This window comes from Leptodactylus fuscus, chromosome 4 (assembly GCF_031893055.1).
Source record: "Leptodactylus fuscus isolate aLepFus1 chromosome 4, aLepFus1.hap2, whole genome shotgun sequence".
In the NCBI taxonomy this organism is placed as follows: Eukaryota; Metazoa; Chordata; class Amphibia; order Anura; family Leptodactylidae; genus Leptodactylus; species Leptodactylus fuscus.
Genome location: NC_134268.1, coordinates 58,896,527 through 58,911,409, shown reverse-complemented (window position 1 = coordinate 58,911,409; position 14,883 = coordinate 58,896,527). Strand labels below are relative to the sequence as shown.

At 41.0% G+C, this 14,883-nt stretch overlaps 1 protein-coding gene across 1 annotated transcript in view; it reads right to left on the bottom strand.

Annotated features, from left to right (window-relative positions):
• Positions 1 to 699: 699 nt before the first annotated feature.
• The window catches only part of LOC142200299 (transcription elongation factor A protein 1-like), a 524,101-nt gene continuing 509,917 nt past the window's right edge, over positions 700 to 14,883 (bottom strand). Inside the window, exon 10 of the transcript XR_012715444.1 lies at positions 700 to 723. The gene's annotated coding sequence lies outside the window, so the exon portion shown is untranslated. The remainder of the gene's footprint in view (positions 724 to 14,883) is intronic.

The window sequence follows — 14,883 nt, the reverse complement described above, 5'->3', positions numbered from 1 at the left end:
ATTCCTTATGCTTTCATAGAATATAGTCAGGCTGCCAACTCCATCATTCTACTGAAACTCCCTTAACCAAAGTCACAAATGACCTGCTAACTGCCGAAGCCAAATGGTATTCTTCTGTTCTCTTTCTTGACCTTTCCTCTGCCTTCAACACAGTTGACCACTCCCACTTGTTAAAAATGGTGCAATCCTTTGGCATCACAGACTGGGTCCTCTCCTGGGCCCTTTTCCTACCTCACCATCCTCACATTCAGCATCTTCCACTCCCACACCACCTCCTCACTGTGCCCTGTGTAGGTGTCTGTCAAGGCTCTTTCCTGAGATCTTTCCTCTTTTCTTTCTACACTCAACTTTGGTCAACTCGTCCCATTGTTTTCAATACAACAACATCTTCATAATATTTCCTCAATGTGAATAGATACAATTGTAACATAATGCAAATTAGGGGTCATTCACATGGAGTAAAGTGACGCTGATTCTGCCGTGATAACTTGCGGCAGAATCAGCACTGATAAAAACCCTCCCTTTGACTTCAATGGGTTCCATCTTCCGCGTGGAACACATTGAAATCAATGAGAGGCTTTTTAACCCATTGATTTCAATGTGTTCCGCACGGAAGACGGAGCCCATTGAAGTCAATGGGAGGGTTTTTATCAGCGCTGATTCTGCCGCGAGTTATCGTGGCAGAATCAGTGCCATTTTCCTCCGTGTGAATGGATCCTTACTCTGTGATACACAGAGTATTCAGGAATGTTGCTTTCACCTAGAATTTACCAGACATCCTCACTGCTGTAACTGAATGTAACAGGTAACGTATTACCACTTGTATCTTCACATGAAACATAATAAAAAGCACCAAAAAATCAGGGATAGGTGATACTCTTAGAATACAGGCAATGTTCCCACAATATTAAAGTACAAAAATGGGTTTCAAAAAAAGTGATATGATAATGATGATAATAATAATAAATGTTATTTATATAGCGCCAACATATTCCGCAGCACTGTACAATTTGTAGGGTTCAAGTACAGACAAAAAGAGACATTACAGAGAAATAGTCACTTCACACAATGGGACCACAATGGGACCTGCTCATAAGAGCTTACAATCTATGAGGTAGAGGAGGTGACACAAGAGGTAGCAGGAGCGGCATCAGACGTAGCATTGCTTACACAGTGGTCAAACAATTTAGTAATAGAGGTACTGTCATTACACATATACTGTATAATATATAGACAATGGAAGCGCACATTCTAAACAATCAGTTGCTGGTGGTGCAGGCATAAAGGGTTCTCCAACCCATGAATAGAAAATGATTTAGCCGCACATATGTTCTTGAGTGAAAAGTGAAAAAAGTATTTCATTTGTGACTTCAGTACAAGAATAATAAATAACACGCCATGGATGGAGAGATTATGGTACATAAGGCAAACTGTAGATCATTCCATGTCCTAAGTGTGAGCTGGTCAAACACGCGACAGCGGCCATTTCATGTAGCGCAGCCTTTTTTGTTTGTCCAAAGTTTCATTAAAAACCAAACAATTTGGAATATTCAAGTCAAATCCAATTTGTTACGAACCAATTTGCCCATCTTTAGTCCTTATTTATTGATGACATTTCACACAGTTTGTGGTATGAGCCCAATGGTACAGGGGTCTGCGCTAATGGAAGGAAATGTCACTAAATAAATGTCATCCTTTGTTCTTATGCAAAGTCGGTGCATAAAATCTGTAATAACTGTGAGATCAACATGCACCTACACATATCCAGTTGTTTAATTCACAGTAATACATAAATGCATTTACACATCTGAAAGCTGTTGGTTAATTCTCCTGCTATTTTAGGAACTTAAAAATATCTTGGCCGACATCAAGCATGTACATATTATAGAGTAAGGTCGGCTTCCAGCAAATGGCCTCCATTAACTAGCTACGCCTGAGGCCTTCTGTAATTACAGTAATCCCTAATATAGCATTACATGACTGTAGTTATAATAATAGAGTACAAAGCATAAAATATACACAAAGGATATAAATATAATAGCTGGCCCTATATGGGTTGCTTGGATACAGACTGCTGTTATGGTCAGGATTTACTATACTGCTTTTTTTATATCTACACCCTGTGTAAACTTAGAGAAGAAAATATAATGTACTTAGTATTAAGGCTGTAGAGTCAGAGTTGGAAGAAGTTACTGACGTCAGCTACAAAATAAGATCATTATTTTTAATTATATCATAACATTTTTAGTATTGTTTTAATTAATTAATTAATTAGAAGATTTGTACTTCTTTCGACTGACCATGGCTGTCAATTTTTTGCAAAAGAGTCAGAATCAAGCTGTGGAAATATCAAGGAGTCAGTGGTTTGGCGCACAGCCTTGCTTAGCGCTGTATATGGTGGATATCTTTGGATAAAATGGTTTATGTACATAAAAGCCTATACTATAGAGATGCAGGTACTGTATGAGGATAGCCATACCTGCTATTTTTCAGCATTTTTATCATTGACTTTTCTAAGATTGAGCAGTACACTATTAAATCATTACATGATAGCAGGCTTTCAGATCTAGTAAAGGTTAGCGAGGCACTTAACTCATTAAATACACAACACGGACATTTATTATGTCTCTTTGAATGGTTTTACATTGGTTTTTCTTATGTTCGATGGTAAGATGCCCCATTGCATTTTCAAGTTAAACCTAGCTTCATCTGTACATAATGTGGATCATGACCTTCCAAGTCACGTTGCTGCTCTGCTAGTCTAGTACTAGTTACATAGTAACATAGTAGATGAGGTTGGATGAAGTCACAGGTCCATCAAATCCAACCTATAACCCTGCAGTGTTGAACCAATGGAAGTAAAAAAAAACAAAAAAAAACAAACATAAGACTTACTTTTTTTTTTATGGTAGAGTTGGAAGGGACCTCAAGGGCCATCGGGTCCAACCCCCTGCGAGTGCAGGTTTTCCTAAATCATCCCAGCTATATGTTTATCCAGATTCCGCTTGAAGATTTCCATTGATGGAGCGCCCACCACCTCCCGTGGCAGCCTATTCCACTCTCTCACTACTCTCACTGTCAGAAAGTTTTTTCTAATGTCTAATCTGTATCTCTTTCCCTTTAGTTTCATCCCATTGCTTCTTGTACTTCCTTGTGCTAATGAGAATAGGGTAGATCCCTCTGCACTGTGACTACCTTTCAGATATTTGTAGACTGCTATTAAATCTCCCCTCAGCCTTCTCTTCTGCAAACTAAACAATCCCAGTTCTTTTAGCCGCTCCTCATAGGACATGGTTTGCAGACCTTCCACCATTTTGGTTGCTCTTATCGATGTCTTTCTTGAATTGAGGCGCCCAGAACTGTACACAGTATTCCAGGTGTGGTCTGACCAGGGAAGAGTACAGCGGAATAATGACCTCTCTTGATCTAGATTCAATGCTTGTCTTAATACATCCCAGAATTTTATTAGCCTTTTTTGCAGCAGCACCGCACTGTTGGCTCATGTTGAATTTGTGATCTACTATTATGCCCAAGTCCTTTTCCCCTATGCTATCACTTAGTTCTATTCTTCCCATACTATATATGTTTTTTACATTTCTGTTACCCAGATGTAGAACTTTGCATTTGCCCCTGTTAAATACCATTTTGTTCGCCTCAGCCCATTGTTCCAGTGTGTCTAAGTCCTTTTGAATACACTCTCTCTCCTCTCTAGTGTTGGCTATTCCTCCTATCTTCGTATCATCTGCAAATTTTATGAGATCCCCAATAATTCCATCGTCCAGATCATTTATAAAGATATTAAAAAGTACTGGGCCCAGAACAGAGCCCTGCGGCACCCCGCTTTTGACTTTCTTCCAGTTTGATGTGTAGCCATTTAGTATTACTCGTTGTGCCCGATCATTAAACCAGTTGTGAATCCACCTAACTGATTTTTTGTCAAAGCCATACTTAATCATTTTTTCAATAAGAAGGTTATGTGATACTTTATCAAATGCCTTACTGAAGTCAAGATATACTATGTCCACGGCATTCCCTTGGTCCAACCATTCAGTGATTTTGTTGTAGAAGGAAATCAGGTTAGTCTGACAAGATTTATTGGTCATAAAGCCATGCTGGCTCTGGTTAATTAATGCCTTCCCATCCAGGTACCGAAGTAAATGTTCCTTGACAATTTGCTCAAAGATTTTTCCTGCTATCGAGGTCAAACTTACCGGCCTGTAATTTCCTGGATCGTTCCTTTTCCTCTTTTTGTAGATGGGGACAACATTTGCCCTTTTCCAATCTAAAGGGACCACTCCTGTTTCCCATGACTTACCGAAGATTATAGCAAGGGGTTCTGTTATTTCCTCTGCTATCTCTTTCAGGACTCTAGGGTGTAAATCATCTGGTCCTGGGGACTTGGTTTCCTGTAACTTGGCTAAGTGCTCTCTTACCAGACCTTCGCTTATAGTCAGCTTGGAGTCCTCCTTCCCCTCATCTCCATCACCATTAATGTCGATATTTCCATTAGTTTCTTGGGAGAAGACGGATACAAAATATGAATTTAGTAGCTCCACCTGCTGTTCCACCATGTTAACTGTTTCTCCTTTGTCATTCTGCAGGACTCCAATGGTCTCCTTCACTTTTCTTTTGCTTTTAACATATCCCCAAAATCCTTTTACCTTACTCTTTGCCTCTTTTGCAAGCTTCAATTCGTGTTCAGCCTTAGCTCCTTTGATGCTTGTCTTGCAGAGTCTGCAGACTGCTGTGTACTCTTCCTTAGGTATAGTTCCCATCTTCCACTTTTTGTATGTTTCCTTTTTCCTTTTTAGCAGGTTATGTAATTTTTTGGTCATCCATCCTGATATTTTTAGGTGCTTCCCATTTTTCTTCCTTCAAGGTATTGTTAGTTCCTGTGCTTTAATGATTTCCCTACGGAAGATTTCCTACCCTTCATGTGCATTTTTGTGCTTAAGAATTTTGCACCATGGAATTCTGCTAACCCTTGCCTTCAGGCTCTTGAAGTCTGCCCTGCTAAAGTCGAGCCTTGAAGTCTGTGTCTTCTCAGGTCTTCTTCTTCTTGCAACCCCAAACTCAAGTATAGCACCCCAAACTCAAGTATAGCACGCCAAACTCAAGTATAGCCTCATGTCAGGGAAAAAAAACCTTCCCGGCTCCAAATCCATCAATCATATTTGGATAAACTTCACCAAAAATGGAAAACCTGTAACTTGTGATTTTTTTCCATTCAAGAAAAGATGTCCATTCATACTTGTACAATGAATGACCAGTGAATCCACCATGACAGTATCCCACGGTAATGCACTCCATAGTTTTGCTGCTCGACAATAAAGAATCCTTGTCTATGTTGCTGGTGAAATGTTCTTTACTCTATGCATAGAAGATGTCCCCTTGTTCCTGCCACTGGCCTAGGAATAGAAAGATCATTATTAAGGCTCCATTCACACAGAGGAAAATGGTGAGGAATTTGGTGTGGAATTTCAGCGCTGGAAAACAAGCCTCCCACACCAAATTCTTCACCTCCTTGTGAATGTACCCTTAGAACGTTTTTTGCACTGTCCCTTCATGAATTTGTACATTGTGATTAGATACTGCTATGGTACATTAAGGTATTGGTGGACATACCATTGGTGCAACCCACTCAGCTGTACAGGAGCCCAGTGGGTCATGGGGCTTATCAGCTTAACAGTGGATTTCTATCCTATTAATATTATAAAGGTGAATGTTTGTGAGTTTGTGGGTTTGTGGGTTTGGATGTTTGGATGTTCGGATGTTCGGATGTTTGTTCCTCAATCACAGCCAAACAGCTGAATGGATTTAGGTGAAATTTCACACACACCTACATATTTCCCATGGAAGGCGAATAGGCTACTTTAAATGTGGGTCACTCACCCCAAATCGCCACCGTCACCCTCCAAACACCCCTCTGGGCTCGGCTGTAGAAGCTGGCATTCTGCCAGCGCTGCTCTGTCCACGCTCCTCCTATTGGTGCATGGCAGGCTGTGGGCGGGCTATAGAGCCAGGGCTGTGGCACCATAGGTTGAGGGCTGTATGTGGGCATGCCAATTCACCAGGGACACAGTGAGGAAGATGACGGCCGCCCACAGGGTCCCGGAGCTGCAGCTATGCCAGGCTGCCTACACACATCGCGGAGGAGGCTGCTGCACCCGACACTCCACACATACAAGTGAGTGCAGCGGGGGGTGGGGGTTTCCCGAGGGAGGGGTGTCCTGGGGGGGAGGGGGTGTCCCAGGGGAAGGGGGTGTCCCTAGGTCCCCAGCTTCAGTTCCATCCCTACATCAGCCCCCGTGTAGTAACACTCACCTCGGCCTATCTCCTCCTCTCCTGTGTCTCCTCGCTGCATACACTTCTCGGCCGGCTGCCTATATGAAGTACAGCAAGCTCCGGCATCTGGTTGCTATGACGCTGGGCTTGCTCTGCTACATAAACGACACAGAACTGTCTGCACTCAGCCAGCAGTGAGAGCAGTGGAGGACATAGGCCAAGGTGAGTGCTACTATATGGGGGCCAATGTAGGTGGGGGAGGGTAGGGGGGGCTATGAAGCTGGGGGCACAGATGGGGGGACATGAGACTGGGGGGCAGAGATGGGGGGGTGAAGAAACTGGGGGCAGAGATGGTGGGACATGAGACTGTGGGACATGAGACTGGGGGGCAGAGATGGGGGGACATGTGACTGGGGGCAGAGATGCGGTGGAGAAACTGGGGGCAGAGATGGGGGGACATGAGACTGGGGGCAGAGATGGGGGGAAGAAACTGGTGGCACAGATGGGGGGACAAGAAACTGGGGGCAGATGAAGTGGACTGGGGGCAGAGAAGGGGGGACATGAAGCTGGGGGCAGAGATTGGGTGAGAAGAAACTAGGGGCAGAGATGGGGGAACAAGATACTGGGGGCAGATGAACTAGACTGGGGGCACAGATAGGGGGACAAGAAATATAAGCGGTTCAGCCCCACCGCCAACCCACAGACGAAGTCACGGGTAACTTCTAATAATCTATAAAATCGCAGGTAAAGGTCTAAGCAAATGATCTTCAAAGTTAATGATTACGAGAGGATTGTAGGAGAGACATGTGGAGATGCTCTATGCTGAGATATTGGAAAGAAGGGTCCTGGTACAGGGACCCTCAACTGTCTATGTCCCCTGCATTCATGTGTTATCACCAGAATTACTATTGTTTTCATTTCAATTGATTTGCTTTTTGCTTTTTGCTTCATTTGCATCTGTACTACCGGGGTAATAAAGCATGCTAAATTTGCTTATTATGGCCTGACTAAATCAGTCAACTCACTGATGTTAAAACAACAAGCAGAGCATGAATATGGCATTACACCAGTGCCAATGACATATGAAGATTAAATGTAAAGAAATGAATGCAGAACCAGAGAAAGCTGAGTGATTTGCATTGTCTGAATTACCTTGACCTGTTAGAATGACATCTAATAGGTAGCCACTATATCTTTCATAACCTGGTGAATACATGTAAATATATATGTCTATAAAACTATATATCTGTAATGTATATCTGTTCAGTGGTGGTCAATCAGTTAAGAGGACTGTATGTTGCTGCCATGTCATATTATATACTCAGTGTTGTTTTGGGAGAAGTGGCACCTTAGTGATGTCTGGGCATTGTGCCATGGACAGTGCTCTGTAGTATGATCTGTAGTATGATCTGTAGTATGATCCTGCATAGCCTTATATTGGGTTTTACGCAGTGAGCAGTTGGCAGAGTTTGTGCAGCACTTGGGTAGTTTGAGTCCTGTTGTGTTACGATTTACAACACCATGCCATTCTCTGAAGTACAGATGACATATCTCAGATGTCTAAGGCTATGGTCACACTAGTATTGTGTGATTGTTTGGGGACCAAAACAGGACTTTTCTCTCTGCCGATTTTGAGAGCAAACCGGGCAGAAACCCAACGGACGTCATTATAGTCTATGAGGTTCATGGGTTTCCACAGGAGACCGCTTTATGAGCAGATAAGGTTTCAGTTTTTCGAGTCCCCAAGTGGTCCCAAAGAACAAAAACCTGAACGCTAGTATGAACCTAACGCTAGTAAGTAACTACCTTTCTGTGTCTAGAAGAATCTATACAGTAGATTTGATTTAAGGACAGTTGTCCAGAGACTTTATGTGCTATTTATACCTTCAATTTATATATATCCTCCACCTGAATAGAAAAGCTTGTTCATAAGAGACCTTGTGTATCAATTGTACCATTGCTGTTCTATTGTTGAATCATGTACAAGTAAAAATAACCAATTCTTGCAGAAAGTGAGTGTGAATTCCTACAAAGTACACAACTGCTTTACAGTTTAGACCCTGGGCCATGACCACACTATATACTGGAGGCATTTCAGAGGGGGCAACAACGTCTTAACCTCTTCCCATGACGGATATTTTTCAATTTTCATTTTTGACTCCCCCCTATCTATACCCCATAACGTTGTTATTTTTCTGTTCACAGAGCCATATGAGAGTTTAATGTTTGTGAGACAAATTGTACTCAGTAGTGGTATAATTTAATATTCTGCATGATGTAATGGGAAGATGGAAAAATTCTGAATGGAGTAGAATTGGAGAAAAATTGCATTTGTGTAGCTTTCTTATGGGCTTTGTTTTAACTGTGTTCACTGTGCAACCAAAATGACAAGTCAAATGTATTCTATTGGCCATTTTGATTCCAGGGATGCCAAACTTATATCACCATATGCTAACACCCGTAACTTTATTTGGCTTCCGTGCATATTTCTGTGCATAGAATCGTTACATAACTATTGAGGCTGATTATAGACCAACCTCAATAGTTATATTCCTAAGATAGGCCTGGAAGCCTTTATTAAGATCTTGGTTTTCATAGGAACAGGATGGCTTCTGAGATCTTTCTGCCAGCCCCAGGGTTTATTTTTCAACCTTAAGGGCCAATGTCAGAATGCAATGCCTGTGATCAGAGTGTTCTGCAGCTGTAATGTACAGAGACCCGGTGGCTATCTTTAAAGACCTGGCATCCACCATAATACTACAGTGGATGTCGGGATGGGGTTAACAAGCCACTGCAAACTGCAAAATTAATTCAGACATGAAATTAATTCAGCAAAAAAGTCAATGGTACCGCACACTCTAAAATTATATGTGGTGCTAGCGAAAAAAGGTCCTTCGACCCAAATATACTAGTGAAAATAGATTTTGCTGCACACACTGTTTTGTGATCAAAGGAATATAGAGATTTATTTTACAATATAGTTAACGCCTTTTGACACAATGCAAAATATTGGCATGGAAAGACAGGCTAGATCAATTGGATATGACGTTTCGGTCCTTAGACCTTCATCAGACGCGATCTAGTGTGGTAGCAGGATCAGTATAAGTGTCAAGGCATGCCTCAAACAACATTAAAAACATGAAATTAAATTTTTTTCTTTTTTTTTTTCTTTTAATTTCATGTTTTTAATGTTGTTTGTACATATGTTGTGTGACTCCGCAGCATGAGATCGGGTATATGTGCCATGTCTGCTCGCCATTCTTTGTGATTATTTGACTCAGCTGTGTTAACACATACTATGGACCATATAAATTGGAACAGGATTCAGTTAGAATTTGACTATGACTAAGGGAGGTATACTCCTGAACGCGTAGGTCGTTGAATTTGTTGTACACCTCAAGGCTATACCATCGGACTCATGAAAAAACTTTTAATGTGTTTTTTGTACCTAATAAAGAGAAAATTTGATATTTTAATCAAGAAAGAGTCTTCAGTCTGCTGGATTTCCGTCTTTCCTTACCTGCATTCCTAATAAATGTAGGCCCCAGAACAGACCCATCAATAAATGGTGACCCCCAGATCAAATGCTATAAATAAATTCAGACCCTAGACCACATTCCCTTATATCGTCATGAAAACAGGTGACGTGTAGTGCCATGTATGGCTGAACAGCCATCAGTTCTTATGACCATGCTCTACTTTTTTCACAAATCAGACTATAAGGGCCTTTTCATAAACCTGATTAACCCTCTAAGGTGAATGGGACCCTGAAGAAATGGACCCATTAAACACATGACCAAATCTCAGCCTAGCCATGTACATAGAGCATTAGACAAACTCATAAATCTCAAAGGTCTATGGACGGCATTTGTAGCTCATTACAGCAAGACAGAGCTACCACCGCAGTAAATATTTCCTAGGAAACTAGAAATACAAGTATTTAGATCAAAATAAGGCAGATGGGAATAACGCTTAGATCAAGGCAACAAAGAGAAATGGCCATTTCCTGACTTAGTGCTTTGTGTTATGAAGCTTTCTCTATCATGGCAGCTTAGCTAATTTCGCTGATCCAAATACCGTGTGGCAGCACATTCATGTCTGTGATATTTGATCTTATGCATTAGAAAAATAAGACAGCAGATACCTCAACAAACTGTGTACAAACACAAAGGTCACATTAACTGGCCTTGTCTGAGCATTAGCTTTCAGGTTTATCTGATTCCCTGTAACTTCTTGCCTGACACATCCAATTTATTTCTCTTTACAGCTTCCATCTTCTATCCTTCCATCAAATGCTACAACACTATCTCTTAACAGTCAGTCAGGCCAGTCACGTGACTTGTTTGCTCTTCACTTTGGCTAGATAACCCAAGATCATTATTTCCGAGTCTGGCACAACAGCAAATATCATTACACAAAAAACCCACACTTTTTGCAGTTCTAAGTTATCACGTATAAATTTGCTAAAACATTCTAAATTCAGTCATCTACACAGATCAGCTACTGTATATATTTGCATCTGCCCTTATGGAGCTACAGTGATACTGCTAAATATCAAAGATTGCTTAGCTGTGTTTGGGATAGACTATGGTTGTGTAATAAACTTAAATATTGTATACCAAAAAATTGCAAACATCAAAAATTACACACAACAAAAATTAACACTATATGTTGCTCTAACTAGGTAAAGACAACACAGTTCTAAGATTTTTTTTTTATGTACAGTAATGGCGGGTTCATACCTGCGCCCGGTCTCCGCTTTAGCCAATCCGGTGGGTTTCCATCTTCTGCCCCAAGAAACTCGACAGGGGACAGAAACCCGGCAGTTAGTTTTCAAACCTATTCACTTGAATGGGTTTGCAAAGTGACCACCCATGTGCGTCTTCTGCCTCTCCGCTGCGAAACCATTTTTTTTTTTTTAACTGAACACAAATTCAGACACGCAGAATTTTGTGTCCGGTTTAAAAAAATCTATTTCGACACAGAGACGCAGAAGACGCTCACGGGCGGTCACTTTGCAAACCCATTCAAGTGAATGGGTTTGAAAACTGACCACCAGGTTTCCGTCCACTGTCCAATTTCTCGGGGCTAAAGACTGAAGACCACCGGAATGGCTAAGGTCGAGACTGGGAGCAGGTGTGAACCTGCCCTAATATATAATGAAATACCTTCACTATGCAAGGAACAACTATTATCACCATACTATTACTGAACAAAACCCAGTATATCAAGGCCGATATTAGCATTACCATACTGGTACTAAATAAAAACCTCCATACAATGGCCCACATTGAGGACATACAGGGACACATATGGGGTACTTGAGATGTAACTTGCACCTTTGATACAGAAACAAATGCATGTTCTCTGACACATTCTCATCATGTGGCAGCCTATCTGTCTCCTGAGATTATTTTCCATCATTATCTGTAAATTTAATATATTTTCCTTCACTAAACTGATTTTAAAGTTAATGAGAACATTAGATCCCAGCTCATGGAGTGAAGATTCTTTATTATTTTCCTCCTAAAATAATTAATCTTAAACGCACGCTTTTCATGGACAGAAAATGTCCGTATTCTCCGCAGACAATTCTATTCTAAATATGATTTTCCAATATTTGGTGTTCCTATTAGTAACTGTAAGATTTTGTCTTAAGGTCCAAACAGCTTAGATTGAATTGTTGACAGCGATACATCTTATAGTTATTGGTGACAGATACAGCATACAGAGATAATGGGGATCCGTGACCATTAAACACAGGACTTTTTAATTAAGAATGCATTGTAAATCAATACCAGCAATGTTTTTCTGCTTGATTTTTTTAGCACCCTCAGCTTTATTGCTTATTCAATAAGTTTATACATCTGAAGTTTTCAACAAACACATTAACCATGAAATAAAAAGGAAGTCAGTGCTATAAATCATTCTCCTGTTATACGCTGTCTCTCTGGGTATATCATTAGGAGGTATGGAGGGTCTCAATGTGAGGATCGGTACTATAAACAATACAGGAACCCCTCCCCTGTTATATGTTTAGCACTGGAGCCCAGGTGGTTCAAGATATGCCTACCATTTTCAGGATGCTGGACATATATGTATACGGAAGATGTTTTCATTTTGTTGGTTGCCATGGTTATGTTGTGGGAAAAATATACTACATAGAAAGATACTGTATCGAGTATAGATAGATATGGATAAAATATTTATAAACATATACAGTATTTACAAAACATCTCTGAAAACTGCATAATAGAAAGGTTGTCATTTATCAAATTTTATTTAATGGCTAATGATTAGAGATGAGCGAGTAGTACTCGATCGAGTAGGTATTCGATCGAATACTACGGTATTCGAAATACTCATACTCGATCGAGTACCATTTCGCTATTCGAATGTAAAAGTTCGATGCAGAACCAGCATTGATTGGCCGAATGGTATACAGTCAGCCAATCAACGCTGGTTCTTCTCCTACCTTTAGAAATCTTCTCCATCCAGCTTACCCGCGGCGTCTTCCGGCTCTTCATTCACTCTGCCAGGCATCGGGCCTGGGCAGAGCCGACTGCGCATGTCTGCTTGTTACATATAGTAGATGATGAGGTTGGATAAAGACATTAGTCCATCAAGTCCAACCTATAACCCTACAATCCCCTACAGTGTTGATCCAGGGGAAGGCAAAAAACCCCAGGAGGCTCATGCCAATTGCCCTATTTCAGGGGAAAAAATTCCTTCCCGACTCCAAATCTGGCAGTCAGTATAAAACCCTGGATCAACGTGTCCTTAAAATCTAGAGACCATAACCCATTATATTTTTCTCTTCAAGAAAGGCATCCAGGCCCACTTTGAACTTGTTCAGTGAATCCGCCATCACCACTTCCTGGGGCAGAGAGTTCCAGAGCCTCGTTGTTCTTACTGTGAAGAATCCCCTTCTATGTTTCTGGTGAAACCTTCTCTCCTCCAGACGTAGTGGATGTCCTCTTGTCACTGTCACTGGCCTAGGAGTAAAAATATCCTTAGAAAGTTTTTTGTATTGTCCCTTCATGTATTTGTACATTGTTATTAGATCTCCCCGTAGACGTCTTTTCTCTAAACTGAATAACCCCAAGTTTGTTAATCTATCGTTGTACTCCAGTCCACCCATTCCCCTAATCATTTTGGTTGCCCGTCTTTGCACTTTTTCAAGTTCACTTACAGTCCTATGAAAAAGTTTGGGCACCCCTATTAATCTTAATCATTTTTAGTTCTAAATATTTTGGTATTTGCAACAGCCATTTCAGTTTGATATATCTAATAACTGATGGACACAGTAATATTTCAGGATTGAAATGAGGTTTATTGTACTAACAGAAAATGTGCAATATGCATTAAACCAAAATTTGACCGGTGCAAAAGTATGGGCACCTCAACAGAAAAGTGACATTAATATTTAGTAGATCCTCCTTTTGCAAAGATAACAGCCTCTAGTCGCTTCCTGTAGCTTTTAATCAGTTCCTGGATCCTGGATAAAGGTATTTTGGACAAACAATTCAAGTTCAGTTAAGTTAGATGGTCGCCGAGCATGGACAGCCCGCTTCAAATCATCCCACAGATGTTCAATGATATTCAGGTCTGGGGACTGGGATGGCCATTCCAGAACATTGTAATTGTTCCTCTGCATGAATGCCTGAGGATTTGGAGCGGTGTTTTGGATCATTGTCTTGCTGAAATATCCATCCCCGGCGTAACTTCAACTTCGTCACTGATTCTTGAACATTATTCTCAAGAATCTGCTGATACTGAGTGGAATCCATGCGACTCTCAACTTTAACAAGATTCCCGATGCCGGCATTGGCCACACAGCCCCAAAGCATGATGGAACCTCCACCAAATTTTACAGTGGGTAGCATGTGTTTTTCTTGGAATGCTGTTTCTTTTTGGACGCCATGCATAACGCCTTTTTTTATAACCAAACAACTCAATTTTTGTTTCCAAAATGAAGCTGCCTTGTCCAAATGTGCTTTTTCATACCTCAGGCAACTCTATTTGTGGCGTACGTGCAGAAACGGCTTCTTTCTCATCACTCTCCCATACAGCTTCTATTTGTGCAAAGTGCGCTGTATAGTTGACCGATGCACAGTGACACCATCTGCAGCAAGATGATGCTGCAGCTCTTTGGAGGTGGTCTGTGGATTGTCCTTGACTGTTCTCACCATTCTTCTTCTCTGCCTTTCTGATATTTTTCTTGGCCTGCCACTTCTGGGCTTAACAAGAACTGTCCCTGTGGTCTTCCATTTCCTTACTATGTTCCTCACAGTGGAAACTGACAGGTTAAATCTCTGAGACAACGTTTTGTATCCTTCCCCTGAACAACTATGTTGAACAATCTTTGTTTTCAGATCATTTGAGAGCGGGCTGTCCATGTTCGGCGACCATCAAACTTAACTGAACTTGAATTGTTTTGTAGAAAGAAATGGTCCAAAATACCTTCATCCAGGATCCAGGAACTGATTAAAAGCTACAGGAAGCAACTAGAGGCTGTTATCTTTGCAAAAGGAGGATGTACTAAATATTAATGTCACTTTTCTGTTGAGGTGCCCATATTTTTGCACCGGTCAAATT